Source organism: Triticum aestivum, chromosome 5B (assembly GCF_018294505.1).
Source record: "Triticum aestivum cultivar Chinese Spring chromosome 5B, IWGSC CS RefSeq v2.1, whole genome shotgun sequence".
In the NCBI taxonomy this organism is placed as follows: Eukaryota; Viridiplantae; Streptophyta; class Magnoliopsida; order Poales; family Poaceae; genus Triticum; species Triticum aestivum.
In genome coordinates, this window is record NC_057807.1 from 521,413,049 (window position 1) to 521,427,695 (window position 14,647).

The following is a 14,647-nucleotide window of genomic DNA, read 5'->3' on the forward strand; positions in this document are numbered from 1 at the left end:
GGAAAAGACCATCGCTCTTCCCCGACCGCCACTCATAAGGAAGACAATTAATAAATAAATTATGCTCCAACTTCATCAGAAAGCGGTTCACCATACGTGCATGCTACGGGAATCACAAACTTCAACACAAGTATTCCTCAAATTCATAATTACTCCACTAGCATGACTCTAGTATCACCATCCTCATATCTCAAAACAATTATCAAGCATCAAATTGATCATAGCATCCAATTCACTTTCTATGATAGTTTTTATTATACCCAACTTGGATGCCCATCATTCTAGGACCAAATTTATAACCATAGAAAATACCATGCTGTTCTAAAAGACTCTCAAAATAATATAACTGAAGCATGAGAGATCAACAATTTCTACAAAATAAAGCCACCGCCGTGCTCTAAAAGATATAAGTGAAACACTAGAGCAAAACTATCTAGCTCAAAAGATATAAATGAAGCACATAGAGTATTCTAATAAATTCCAAATCAAGTGTGTCTCTCCCAAAAGGTGTGTACAACAAGGATGATTGTGGTAAACTAAAAGCAAAGACTCATATCATACAAGACGCTCCAAGCAAAACACATATCATGTGATGAATGAAAATATAGCTCCAAGTAAAGTTACCGATAGACGAAGACGAAAGAGGGGATGCCTTCTGGGGCATCCCCAAGCTTAGGATTTTGGTTGTCCTTGAATATCTTGGGGTGCCATGGGAATCCCCAAGTTTGGGCTCTTGCCACTCCTTATTCCATAGTCCATCAAATCTTTACCCAAAACTTGAAAACTTCACAACACAAAACTCAACAGGAAATCTCATAAGCTCCATTAGTGCAAGAAAGAAAACCCACCACATAAGGTACTGTAATGAACTCATTCTTTATTTATATTGGTGTTAAACCTACTGTATTCCAACTTCTCTATGGTTCAAACCCCCCGGTACTAGCCATAGATGCATCAAAAAAAGCAAACAACACACAAAAACAGAATCTGTGAAAAACAGAACAGTCTGTAGCAATCTGCAACTTTCGAATACTTATGGAACTCTAAAAATCCTACCAAAATAGGAAGTCCTGGGAAATTTTTCTATTGATCTACTGCAAAAAGAATCAACGAAAAGCACGTTTCTGTGATTTATGAAAAGTATTCTCGTGCGCGAAAAAGTTTCTGTTTTTCAGCAGAATCAAATTAACTATCACCGTAGGTTATCCTATAGGTTCTACTTGGCACAAACACTAATTAAAACATAAAACCACATCTAAACATAGGCTAGATGAATTATTTATTACTAAACAGAAGCCAAAAGCAAGGAACAAAAATAAAATTGGGTTGCCTCCCAACAAGCGCTATCGTTTAATGCCCCTAGCTAGGCATAAAAGCGAGAATAGATCTAAGTATTGCCATCTTTGGCATTCAATTCATAAGTGGCTCGCATAATAGATTCATAAGGTAATTTTACTTTCTTTCTAGGGAAGTGTTCCATGCCTTTCCTTAATGGAAATTGGAATCTAATATTCCCTTCCTTCATATCAATAATTGCACCAATCATTCTAAAGAAAGGTCTACCAAAAATAATAGGACATGAAAGATTGCAATCTATATCAAGAACGATAAAATATATGGGCACATAATTCTTATTTGCAACAATAAGAACATCATTAATCCTCCCTATAGGTTTCTTAATGGTGCAAGTTTAAAGAGAAATCATCAAAATCATGGAAACCTAGCACATCACATAAAGTTTTCGGAATCGTGGAAACACTAGCACCCAAATCACACAAAGCATAGCATTCATGATCTTTAATTTTAATTTTTATAGTAGGTTCCCACTCATCATAAAGTTTTCTAGGTATAGAAACTTCCAATTCAAGTTTTTCCTCATAAGATTGCATCAAGGCATCAACAATATGTTTGGTAAAAACTTTATTTTGACTATAAGCATGAGGAGAATTCAACACGGATTGCAACAAGGAAATACAATCTATTAAAGAACAATTATCATAATTAAATTCCTTGAAATCCATAATAGTGGGTTCAATGCTATCTAAAGTTTTGATCTCTCCAATCCCACTTTTACCAAAATTAGCATCAAGATCTAAAAACTCTGAATCATTGGGACGCCTTTTAACTAAAGTTGACTCATCTCCAGTCCCATCATTATCAATATTTATATTGCAAAACAAAGATTTAATAGGGGACACATCAATAACTTTTAGATCTTCATCATTATTTTCATGGAAACTAGAAGAACACGCTTTTACAAAGCAATCTTTCTTAGCATGCATCCTAGCGGTTCTTTCTTTGCACTCATCAATGAAAATTCTCATGGCTTTGAGAGACTCATTGATATCATGCTTAGGTGGAATAGATCTAAGTTTCAAAGAATCAACATCAAGCGAAAGTCTATTAACGTTCCTAGCCAATTCATCAACTTTAAGCAATTTTTCTTCAAGCAAAGCATTTAAATTCTTTTGAGAGATCATAAATTCTTTAACACTATTCTCAAAATCAGAGGGCATCTTATTAAAATTTCCATAAGAGTTGTTGTAGGAATTACCATAATTATTAGAGGAATTACTAGGAAACGGCCTAGGATTAAAGTTTCCTCTATAAGCATTGTTACCAAAATTATTCCTACCAACAAAATTCACATTCATAGATTCATTATTATTCTCAATCAAAGTAGACAAAGGCATATCATTGGGATCAATAGGAGCACTCTTAGTAGCAAACAATTTCATAAGTTCATCCATCTTTCCACTCAAAACATTAATCTCTTCTATCGCATGAACTTTTTTACTAGTAGATCTTTCGGTGTGCCATTGAGAATAATTAACCATAATATTATCTAGGAGTTTAGTAGCTTCTCCTAAAGTGATTTCCATAAAAGTGCCTCCCGCGGCCGAATCTAAAAGATTTCTAGAAGCAAAATTCAATCCGGCATAAATTTTTTGTATGATCATCCATAAATTCAAACCATGAGTAGGGCAATTGCGCATCATTAATTTCATTCTTTCCCAAGATTGGGCAACATGCTCATGATCAAGTTGTTTAAAATTCATAATATCGTTCCTAAGAGAGATTATCTTAGCGGGAGGAAAATAATTAGAGATAAAAGCATCTTTGCACTTATTCCATGAATCAATACTATTTTTAGGCAAAGACGAAAACCAAGTTTTAGCATGATCTCTAAGTGAAAACGGAAATAACTTCAATTTAACAATATCATTATCTGCATCTTTCTTCTTTTGCATATCACACAAATCAACAAAGTTGTTTTAGATGAGTAGTGGCATCTTCACTAGGAAGGCCGGAGAATTGATCTTACATAACAAGATTCAACGAAGCAGCATGATTTCACAAGATTCAGCATCATTAAGAGGAGCAATCGGAGTGCTAAGGAAATCATTATTATTGGTATTGGAAAAGTCACATAATTTGGTATTATCTTGCTGCATCGTGACAAACAATCCAACACACAAGCACACAAGAGGCAAGCGAAAAAGAGAGGAGAACAGGAAAGAGAGGGCGAATAAAACGGCAAGGGTGAAGTGGGGGAGAGGGAAACAAGAGGCAAATGGCAAATAATGTAATGCGAGGGAGATGAGTTTGTGATGGGTACTTGGTATGTCTTGACTTGAGAGAAGACCTCCCCGGCAACGGCGCCAGAAATCCTTCTTACTACCTCTTGAGCACTGCGTTAGTTTTCCCTTGAAGAGGAAAGGGTGACGCAGCAAAGTAGCATAAGTATTTCCCTCAGTTTTGAGAACCAAGGTATCAATCCAGCAGGAGGCTCCTCAAAAGTCCTGTGTACCTAAACAAACAAACAAGAACCTCGCAACCAACGTGATAAAGGGGTTGTCAATCCCTTCATGGTAACTTGCGAAAGTGAGATCTGATAGAGATAATAAGATAAGATAAATATTTTTGGTATTTTTATGATATAGATTGGAAAGTAAAGATGCAAATAAAAGTAGATTGGAAACTTATATGATAAAAGATAGACCCGGGGGCCATAGGTTTCACTAGTGGCTTCTCTCAAGATAGCATAAGTATTACGGTGTGTGAACAAATTACTGTCGAGCAATTGATAGAAAAGTGCATAGTTATGAGATTATCTAGGCATGATCATGTATATAGGCATCACGTCCGCAACAAGTAGACCGAAACGATTCTGCATCTACTACTATTGCTCCACACATCGACTGACTCCTGCCTGCATCTAGAGTATTAAGTTCATGAAGAACAGAGTAACGCATTAAGGAAGATGACATGATGTAGAGGGATAAACTCAAGCAATATGATATAAACCTCATCTTTTATCCTCAATGGCAACAATACAATACATGCCTTGCTGCCCCTGCTATCACTGGGAAAGGACAACGCAAGATTGAACCCAAAGCTAAGCACTTCTCTCATTGCAAGAAAGATCAATCTAGTAGGCCAAACCAAACTGATAATTCGAAGAGACTTGCAAAGATAACCAATCATACATAAAAGAATTCAGAGGAGATTCAAATATTTCTCATAGATAAACTTGATCATAAACCCACAATTCATCGGATCTCGATAAACACACTGCAAAAAGAGTTACATTGAATAGATCTTCAAGAAGATTGAGGAGAACTTTGTATTGAGATTCAAAGAGAGAGAAGAAGCCATCTAGCTAATAACTATGGACCCGAAGGTCTATGGTAAACTACTCACAACTCATCAGAGAGGCCTTGGAGATGATGTAGAGGCCCTCCGTGGCTGATTCCCCCTACTATTGCTCCAAGATGGGATCTCGTGGATACAGAAGGTTGCGGCGGTGGAATTAGGTTTTCGTGGTGCTCCTAGATGTTCTCGGGGTACGTGGATATATATAGGAGGAAGAAGTAGGTCGGTTGAGCCACGAGGGGCCCATGAGGGTGGGGGGTGCGCCCACCCCCCTAGGGCGCACCAGGCACCCTCGTGGCCGCCTCGTTTGCTACTTGACGTCCATGCCAAGTCTCCTGGGTTGCGTTTGTTCCGAAAAGATCGCCCCCGAAGGTTTCATCCCTTTTGGACTCCGTTTGATATTCCTTTTCGTCAAAACACTCAAATAGGCAAAAAAACAGCAATTCGGGCTGGCCCTCCGGTTAGTAGGTTAGTCCCAAAAATGATATAAAAGTGTAAAGTAAAGCCCATAAACATCCAAAACGGGTAATATAATAGCATGGAACAATCAAAAATTATAGATACGTTGGAGACGTATCAGGAGGCGACCAACGTTCCTTCGTTCCGCAGGTCGATGGTTCCCTACCTATCGGTGTGTAGATAGTAGGGGTAGTTTGTCTGAGCGGCGCCGTCATGTTGGGGGAGATGATGCCCGTTTGTAATAATCGTGTCGGTGCTCATCCCCTTTTCCTGCGAGGCCTTGGATGGAGCCGGCGAGTTGTTGGAGGTATGTGCTATCAGGTTTTTCGAGCTGGTGGGCTTTGGTGTTTGGGGCGTGTGAAAGATCGTGGATGTCGCCTAGAGGGGGGGTGAATAGGCGTTTTAAAATAATTACGGTTTAGGCTTGAACAAATGCGGAATAAACCTAGCGGTTAATTTGTCAAGCACAAAATCTAAAACAACTAGGCTCACCTATGTGCACCAACAACTTATGCTAAGCAATATAAGCAACTATGTGATAGCAAGATATATGACAAAGAACAATATGGCTATCACAAAGTAAAGGGCCAATTCCAGTTCTGCCCCTAACTCGAACCCACTACTCAGTTTTGCCCCTGGTTTTCGGGTATGCTCAGTTTTGCCCCTCTGTCGTCAGTGCCACTTATAGAAATGCCCCTCCGCTCCGTTTCCGTCTAGTCAAGGCTGTTTGACCGCTAACTTGCCGTCAGTTTGACATATTTGCCCTTCTTTCTTACATGTGGCCCCTCTCTTACCTCTTCGCTTCACTCTCTCTCTCTGTTCTTCTTCAACCTCTCGACGTCTTGATTTGCAGAGGGGAGAGAGCGACCGCAGCAGGATTCAGAGGCCGACGGTGGGTCGATTTGGAGGGCGGCGGCATGTCCACGTCGAGCTCGTCGGTGACTTGCGAGGTAAATGTGGCTCATCGGTGGATCGATCTGGGGTATTTCTGTCCCAATTAGGGTTCATCAGATTGGGGATTTCCTGTGTTTAGGTCGATGGTGTCGGGATTGTTTAGTTTCAATCCGAGTTCTACCTCCCCCATCCGTCATTCTCTAGGCTGGAGATGAGCACGACGCGGCGGTGCGTAGGGCATGGTCTCATCCCCGCTCGTCGCGTCACCTGGGGAGGTGCAAGCACGGGAAGAAGATTCTTAGGCTGCCCCCTAGATGTAAGATTAACTCTCATTCCCACTCTGTCTGTCCTCTCATTTTGCTGACATTATTTGCCAATTTTTTGTTGTATAATGTAAGATTAATTCTGTAGCTCCCTCATGAATGCGACTGGGTAGTTTGGATTGATCCCCCTCCCACAGATTGTGTTGCTCGTTCATTTGAGGAACTTCATGCTAGATTGGAGAAAAGCTGGCTAAAGTCCCATCATTTGGAGAGGAGGTTGATGTACTTAATAGAGAAGAACAAGAAACTCAAGTTGAAGATCAAGAAGAGAAATGAACTTATGCAAACATGGGGATTTCTCATAGTAATTTGCATTAGCATTTTGGCATCAGTTTTTTCTGAGTGGTTTAAGAATCCATACTAGCTGGATTATGGTATGTAATGAAATGTAATGTATTGCTGTGTGAGCTATCTTAATTAGTTGTATTTGTTCCAAAGCACATTGGAAATGAGTTTCATCTGGTGTAATGTGACAAGTTTTAACTGGAAATGAGTTTGCTAATTTGAGTATATTGTGTTCCATTTTGTAGCAGTGTAGTAATGTGACAGTGCAGTAGTAATGTGACAAAAATGACAGTTAAATGGGCACACTTGGAATTGGCCTAAACATAGGACATGATCACACTGAGACATAAAAGAGTTCACAACATTGTGCCACAACAAACTTCAAATCTAGTACACCCACAACAAATTTTCACAGCATTACAAGTACTACCACATCTACTTGTTCTTCTTGCTCCTAGTATTGCAAGCTGGGTTTGAAGAGAGCCTAGAACTCCTCCTGGTGCTCACAGTTTTGCTCACAGCCTTGTTTGGAGTAGAAGAACTGGTAGGATTATTGCTTCCAGTGACAGAACCTATAATCTCCTCTTCTGCAATTTTGAACTTCTTCTTATGTGGTGATTGTCCCCTCTCAGCTGGTCTTTTGTAGTTCTTTCTTGGGCTGCAAAGTCACAAATAAATGGGAGAGGCCACTTAGCAAACATTGAAGAATTTAGGAAATAACTTCAAAAATAAACCAAAAAAGTACCTGACTGCACTACTGACTGTTGTTGCATCTGTAGAAGTTGCATTTGCATTAGCAGCATCTCCAGCACCTGCCATTTTTTCACTTACATCATCTCCAGCAGTTGCATTTGCATTTGCAGCATCTTCATCACTTGCATCTGCATTTGCATCATCAGTAGCAGCATCTGCCATAGTTTCATTAGTAGCATCATCAGCAGCAGCATCTGCATTTACATCATTAGTAGCAGCATCTGCCATAGTAGCCAGAGGTTCATCATTGGCATTATCAGCACCCCAATGTTCTTCCTCTCCAAATGCAGGGTCAATGGACTCTTTGCAGTGGCTGCCTTTGTGCCCAAGCTTCCCACATCTTGAACACTTATTCTTTCTTCCTCCAAGTCCTTTTCCCTCTGATTTAGCCCTAATTCTTGTCTTCCTAGGTCTACTAGGTGGCCTATTTTGCAATGGAGCACTCAGTTTAAATCCTGGGTCTACAACATCCCATTGTTGCTTGCCCTCCAGAAGTGGCAGATTATCAGCATAAGTAGCCTTGAATTTTGCCACAGAGAAATACTCATGAACATACTGATCAATCTCACTAACTGGACCTCTCATTGAAGTGATAAAGTACAATGCATGTATGCATGATTGTCCTGTTATTTTCCACTTTCTACAACTACAAGTATGTGTTTGCAAATTAACAGGATATCTCCACTCTCTTTTTTCCTTGTCAATTGCAGTAATCTCTGCCTCTAATGTGCTTCTTTTCACTATGGACATATCAAGGTCTTTTGATTTTGCATGAAGCATAATCATGATTTTTGGGATTATGATGTGCCCATTGTATGTCCCAGCTGCAATCTGCTGTCTCAAGTCAAACTTTTCCATTATGAACTGCCTAATTTTGTCAAGCAAGTCCACAATGTGTATCCCCTTCCACTTCTTAATTTTGGAATTGAATGACTCAGCTAAATTGTTATTGACATAATAAACTTTGCATATTTCATTGAACAAGGCCCTGGCCCATAGTTTGCTATGATGCTCTTCCATGTACTCTTTCACACCAGGTTTGATGTGTAGCTGTCTAAGATGATAATTGTGTTTTTCATGCTATATGTCAATGAACAAGGCCACAAATTATCATCAAAAAACTTTCCTCTAAATTTTTTGGAAAAATTAGCTGCCAAATGCCTCATGCATTCCCTGTGCTCAACTCCAGTGAATACATCTTCAACAGCTGCCAAACTGCACAAACTTCAGTGTGCTCTCCACTACCAAAGGAAATGAAAATCCTGTGTTCCCTGCTTTTGTACCAGCAGGAACTAGAAGAGTTGTTTCCATTCTACAATCCAAATATATATAGTCCACCCTACGAATGACAATGAAAAACAGAAAAAAAATCGAACCAAATGAGCACTACGAACGCAGATGAACACTAGGAATCAAAACGAACTACAATACGTATAGCAGGCTTCAGATCTGAAAGTACTTCACTTACCCCTTCGGATTTGTGCTCCCTTCATGGCCGCCGCCGGCGCCGCAACCACCGTTGACCTCCATCCGCAGCGGTTGGCTCCGAATCGCAGCACAGCTCGCATAAAGAGTCAGGTCGACCGAATCTCCACCGTGCCCGCCATTGATCTGGAGTTTTCCATGGTGGGGATCGAAGTCGCTAGGGTTCAGGTGAGGGGGCGATTTGGGGAAGACAGAGCTAGGGTTAGGGTCGAGCGATAGAAAGAGAATAGAGAGAGAGTGAATCGAAGAGGTAAGAGAGGGGCCACATGTAAGAAAGAAGGGCAAATATGTCAAACTGACGGCAAGTTAGCGGTCAAATAGCCTTGACTGGACGGAAATGGAGCAGAGGGGTATTTCTATAAGTGGCACTGACGGCAGAGGGGCAAAACTGAGCATACCCGAAAACTAGGGGCAAAACTGAGTAGTGGGTTCGAGTTAGCGGCAGAGATGTAAATGACCCCAAAGTAAAGTGCATAAGTAAAGGGCTCGTGTAAGAGATAACTGAGACACGCGGAGACGACGATGTATCCCGAAGTTCACACCCTTGCGGATGCTAATCTCTGTTTGGAGCGGTGTGGAGGCACAATGCTCCCCAAGAAGCCACTAGGGCCACCATAATCTCCTCACGCCCTCGCACAATGCAAGATGCCGTGATTACACTAAGGGACCCTTGAGGGCGGTCACCAAACCCGTACAAATGGCAACCCTTGGGGGCAGTCACCGAACCCGTACACTTTGGCAACCCTTGGGGGCGGTCACCGGAACCCGTCAATTTGCTCGGGGCGATCTCCACAACCTAATTGGAGACCCCGACGCTTGCCCGGAGCTTTGCACCACAATGATTGAGCTCCGAACACCACCAACCTACTAGGGCGCCCAAGCACCCAAGAGGAACAAGCTCAAGGGCACCAAGCACCCAAGAGTAATAAGCTTCTCAACTTGTAACTTCCACGTATCACCATGGAGAACTCAAACCGATGCACAAATGCAATGGCAAGGGCACACAGAGTGCCCAAGTCCTTCTCTCTCAAATCCCACCAAAGCAACTAATGCTAGGGAGGAAAATGAGAGGAAGAACAAGAAGGAGAACACCAAGAACTCTAAGAACTAGATCCAAGGGGTTCCCCTCACATAGAGGAGAAAGTGATTGGTGGAAATGTGGATCTAGATGAAACACCCCCAGTGTCATGCTACAGTAATCCCCTGTTAATGGTGCCAGGTCACCATGCTTACTGAGCTAGTTATCACTTGATGAAAAATCCAAGTCAAATTCTAATTCAAATTACGAGTGAAATTCAAAATTTCTCAAACATGAAAAATAAAATGTTCTTCATGTGCTAAATAATCCATAACTAATATGGGTAGTGAACCAATATTTTTGCAAATGTCCAAGTGCCCTAAACCACTTTAAAACAGTGGCTAAAACTATAGTTTAAATGCCTTTTGAAATTACGAAGGTTGCAAACTATTTCAAAAGCCTCACAATTCATTTTGTGGCACTGCACAATAATTCTTTGAAATTGTTTTAGCCAGTGGCATGATTTTGCAAAGTCATTAGTGGCTAAAACGAAAGCCAAAAGCTGCTGGAAAATAAAGAAAAACAAAAAAAGGAGAAGGAAAAGAGAGAGAGAGAGAGAGAGAGAGAGAGAGCAAACCCCCTCCCTGGACTGAACCCACCTCGGCCGGCCCACCTAACCCGCCCGTGCCAACCCAGTTGCCCCCTCGCAGCGGTCTCTCTCCCCCCGCCCTGTTCCTTAGTCTCAGACCGCAACAGGGGCGTCGCCGCCGAACCACCTCGCCGGCCACGCCGCTACAGGCGCCGCGGGGAGGATAAAGACGCCAGCAAGGACCCCCTGCCCCCTCCGAGAGATCTTTTCCCCCTCCCCCACGAGCTGCTGCTTGCCCTCTCCGCATCTCCCATTCCCCACTGCATCCGAGCGCTGTCGTGGCCTGCCGCCATGACGCATGCGGGCCCCGACACCGCCTTGCCTCTCCTCCGTGCCAAGAAGGACCGCCTCGACCTCCTCTTCCTCCCCGACGAATCACCTGAGCAGGAGTGCCTCTACATCGTCCCCTACGTTGCCGTCTTCCTCCTCTCCTCCAACGAGCTTCGCCGTCGATTCCGCCGCACCGAGCCCTCCTCGAGCATGCTTGAGCACATCTGCAGGAGCACTGTGAGCCTGCGCTTCTTTCCCCTCTCTCTCCCAAGCTTTTCCAACGCCCGTAGCCCCGTTCCCATAGCTCACCCGAAGAACCTCGCCGCCGACGAGCTCGGCACCGTGGCCATGGTCGCCTTCACATGCGGCCGAGCGCCGCATCGTGCTCCTGGGGTTCCTAGGGGCCCAACGCGCGCGTCTGCTGCTCTCGCCGAGCCCCGTAGCCCGATCCCCGCCAACGCCCGTTCCGGCCGTCCGCCCCGCTCGACGTCGTCGTTGTTGCAGCCCGCCCCCGTCCGAGCTAAGCTCGCAGTTGGATGCGCCGCTCCTCCCGCGTCCGAACGAGCCCGGCCGCGCTCGAAACGGCCCCGTGTGGCATTTTTCCGGCGAAGTCCGGCGACCCCCGCCACTGTTTTGGTCGCCGGCGGCGAAACCCCGCCACCGCCGACGTGGCACACCCGGGGCCACCCCCTCGGCCACTGACCCGTGGGCCCCTGGGGCCCGGCTGTCCTGTTGACTTTGGTCAACTGCTGACTGGGCAGGCCCCAGCCACTGACGTGTGGGCCCCACCGCTTATTCCTTTAACTAAAATGTTTTATTAATTAAAATTAATTAGTTAGCTAATTAGTCTATGGCAGGTGGGGTCTAGTAGCTAACTAACCTAGATTAGTTTGTTTATTAAACGGTTAGACTAACAGAGGCTGACATGTGGGTCCCACTGGACCCACAAGCCTGGTTTGACCTGGTCAGCCGCCCTGCTGACTGCTGATGTCACTGTGACATCATGCTGATGCAATGAACCCTTCTGTTAATTTATTAAATTCTAGAAAATGTTTAAAACTTTGAAAATTCATAGAAATTAAACCGTAACTCCGATGAAAATATTTTCTACATGAAAGTTGCTCAGAACGACGAGACGAATCCGCATACGCAGCCCGTTCGTCCGCCACACCTCCCTAACATATCGAACACGCAACTTTCCCCCTCCGGTTCATCTGTCCGATAAGGCGAAACACCGGGAATACTTTCCTGGATGTTTTCCCCCTTTGCCGGTATCACCTCCTACCGCGTTAGGGCACACCTAGCACCGTTACTTGTCTTGTCATGCATCAATATGCATTTATTTGCATTCTATTCATTGTTTCTTCCCCCTCTTCTCTCCGATAGACTAGAGACTAACGCCGCTGCTGGTGCCCCGATCGACTACGTTGTTGACGACCCCTCCTTGCCAGAGCAACCAGGCAAGCCCCCCCCCCCTTGATCACCAGATATCGCCTATTCTTCTCTATACTGCTTGCATTAGAGTAGTGTAGCATGTTACTGCTTTCCCTTAATCCTATTCTGATGCATAGCCTGTCATTGTTGCTACAATCATTGATACCTTACCCGCAATCCTAAATGCTTAGTATAGGATGCTAGTTTATCATCATTGGCCCTACATTCTTGTCAGTCTGCCTTGCTATACTATTGGGCCGTGATCACTCGGGAGGTGATCATGGGTATATACTATACATATATACATACTATACAGGTGGTGACTAAAGTCAGGTCAGCTCGTTGAGTACCCGCACGTGATTCTGATGTGGGGACTCGAAGGACAGGTGGCTCCATCCCGGTAGAGGTGGGCCTGGGTTCCCGACGGCCCCCGACTGTTACTTTGTGGCGGAGCGACAGGGCAGGTTGAGACCACCTAGGCGAGAGGTGGGCTTGGCCCTGGTCGGCGTTCGCGGTTGCTTCATAATAACACGCTTAACGAGATCTTGGTATTTGATCTGAGTCTGGCCACTGGCCTATACGCACTAACCAACTACGTGGGAAAGATATGGGCACTCGACGTCGTGGTATCAGCCGAAGCCTTCTAGACGTCAGCGACTGAGCGACGCGCGCCGGATTGGAACGTAAGCCTGCTCTTGTATTAAGGGGGCTAGTTCTGCTTTCGGCCGCCCATGCAACGTGTAGGTGTGCAATGGGCGATGGGCCCAGACCCCTGCGCCATAGGAGTTAGACCGGCGTGCTGACCTCTCTGTTAGGCCTAGGTGAGGCTGCGACGTGTTGATCTTCTGAGGCCGGGCATGACCCAGGAAAGTGTGTCCGGCCAAATGGGATCGAGCGTGTTGGGTTATGTGGTGCACCCCTGCAGGGAAGTTAATCTATTTGAATAGCCGTGTCCCTCGGTAAAAGGACGACCCGGAGTTGTACCTTGACCTTATGACAACTAGAAGCAGATACTTAATAAAACACACCCTTCCAAGTGCCAGATACAACCCGGATCGCTCTCTAACAGGGCGACGAAGAGAGGATCATCGGGTAGGATTATGCTATGCGTTGCTACTTGGAGGACTTCAATCTACTCTCTTCTACATGCTGCAAGATGGAGGCTGCCAAAAGCGTAGTCTTCGATAGGACTAGCTATCCCCCTCTTATTCTGGCATTCTGCAGTTCAGTCCACTCATATTGCCTCCTTACACATATACCCATGCATATGTAGTGTAGCTCCTTGCTTTGCGAGTACTTTGGATGAGTACTCACGGTTGCTTTTCTCCCTCTTTTCCCCTTTTCCCTTCTACCTGGTTGTCGCAACCAGATGTTGGAGCCCTGGAGCCAGACGCCACCGTCGACGACGACTCCTACTACACAGGAGGTGCCTACTACTACGTGCAGGCTGCTGACGACGACCATGTGTAGTTTAGGAGGATCCCAGGCAGGAGGCATGCGCCTCTTTCGATCTGTATCCCAGTTTGTGCTAGCCTTCTTAAGGCAAACTTGTTTAACTTATGTCTGTACTCAGATATTGTTGCTTCCGCTGACTCGTCTATGATCGAGCACTTGTATTCGAGCCCTCGAGGCCCCTGGCTTGTATTATGATGCTTGTATGACTTATTTATGTTTTAGAGTTGTGTTGTGATATCTTCCTGTGAGTCCCTGATCTTGATCGTACACATTTGCGTGCATGATTAGTGTACGATTGAATCGGGGGCGTCGCAAGTTGGTATCAGAGCCGACTGCCTGTAGGAATCCCCTTCCACATTCCTTGGCCGAAGTCGAGTCTAGACATTGCAAAAACTTTTACTAACATGGCTGTGTGCCCTACGGGCCCACGTCGCCATTGGGTGGTATTAGGATCTTTTATTCCTCGACCTATACTCTGGGACTCTTATCTCTCTTCTATTCGGGTTAAATGATTTTGCTAAAAACAAAACTAACATTAGGTTCTCGAAAATACTTTCTCCCGGAGAGCCCCTCACTCCCGATGATCGTTTGCTACACCAGAAGATTCCAAAGATACTCGCTGAAGTTCTCTCGAGACTTTGTGCCCACTTCTTTAGCAATTCCCTACCATCGATAAATCCTTATGGATAACTTATTATCCTTGCCATTCTTACATTCATCCCTAGCTGCTCTTGTTATTACAAGATGCATCGAATTGTTCCTCGACTTTTAAGAATCTTTTGAGCCATTGTCTTGCAGATCTTTGCCACATGAATGCCCCCTATGAATAATTCCCCACACTTACCGAGTATCCGTTCTTTCATCGTTGTTCATGTGTTCCACAATGGTCTTCGAAATACTATTCGATCCTCCAAAAATTCTTAGTAGCTTATTGCTCTGTAATGCTTGTCTGCTTGCAGTCTGGAC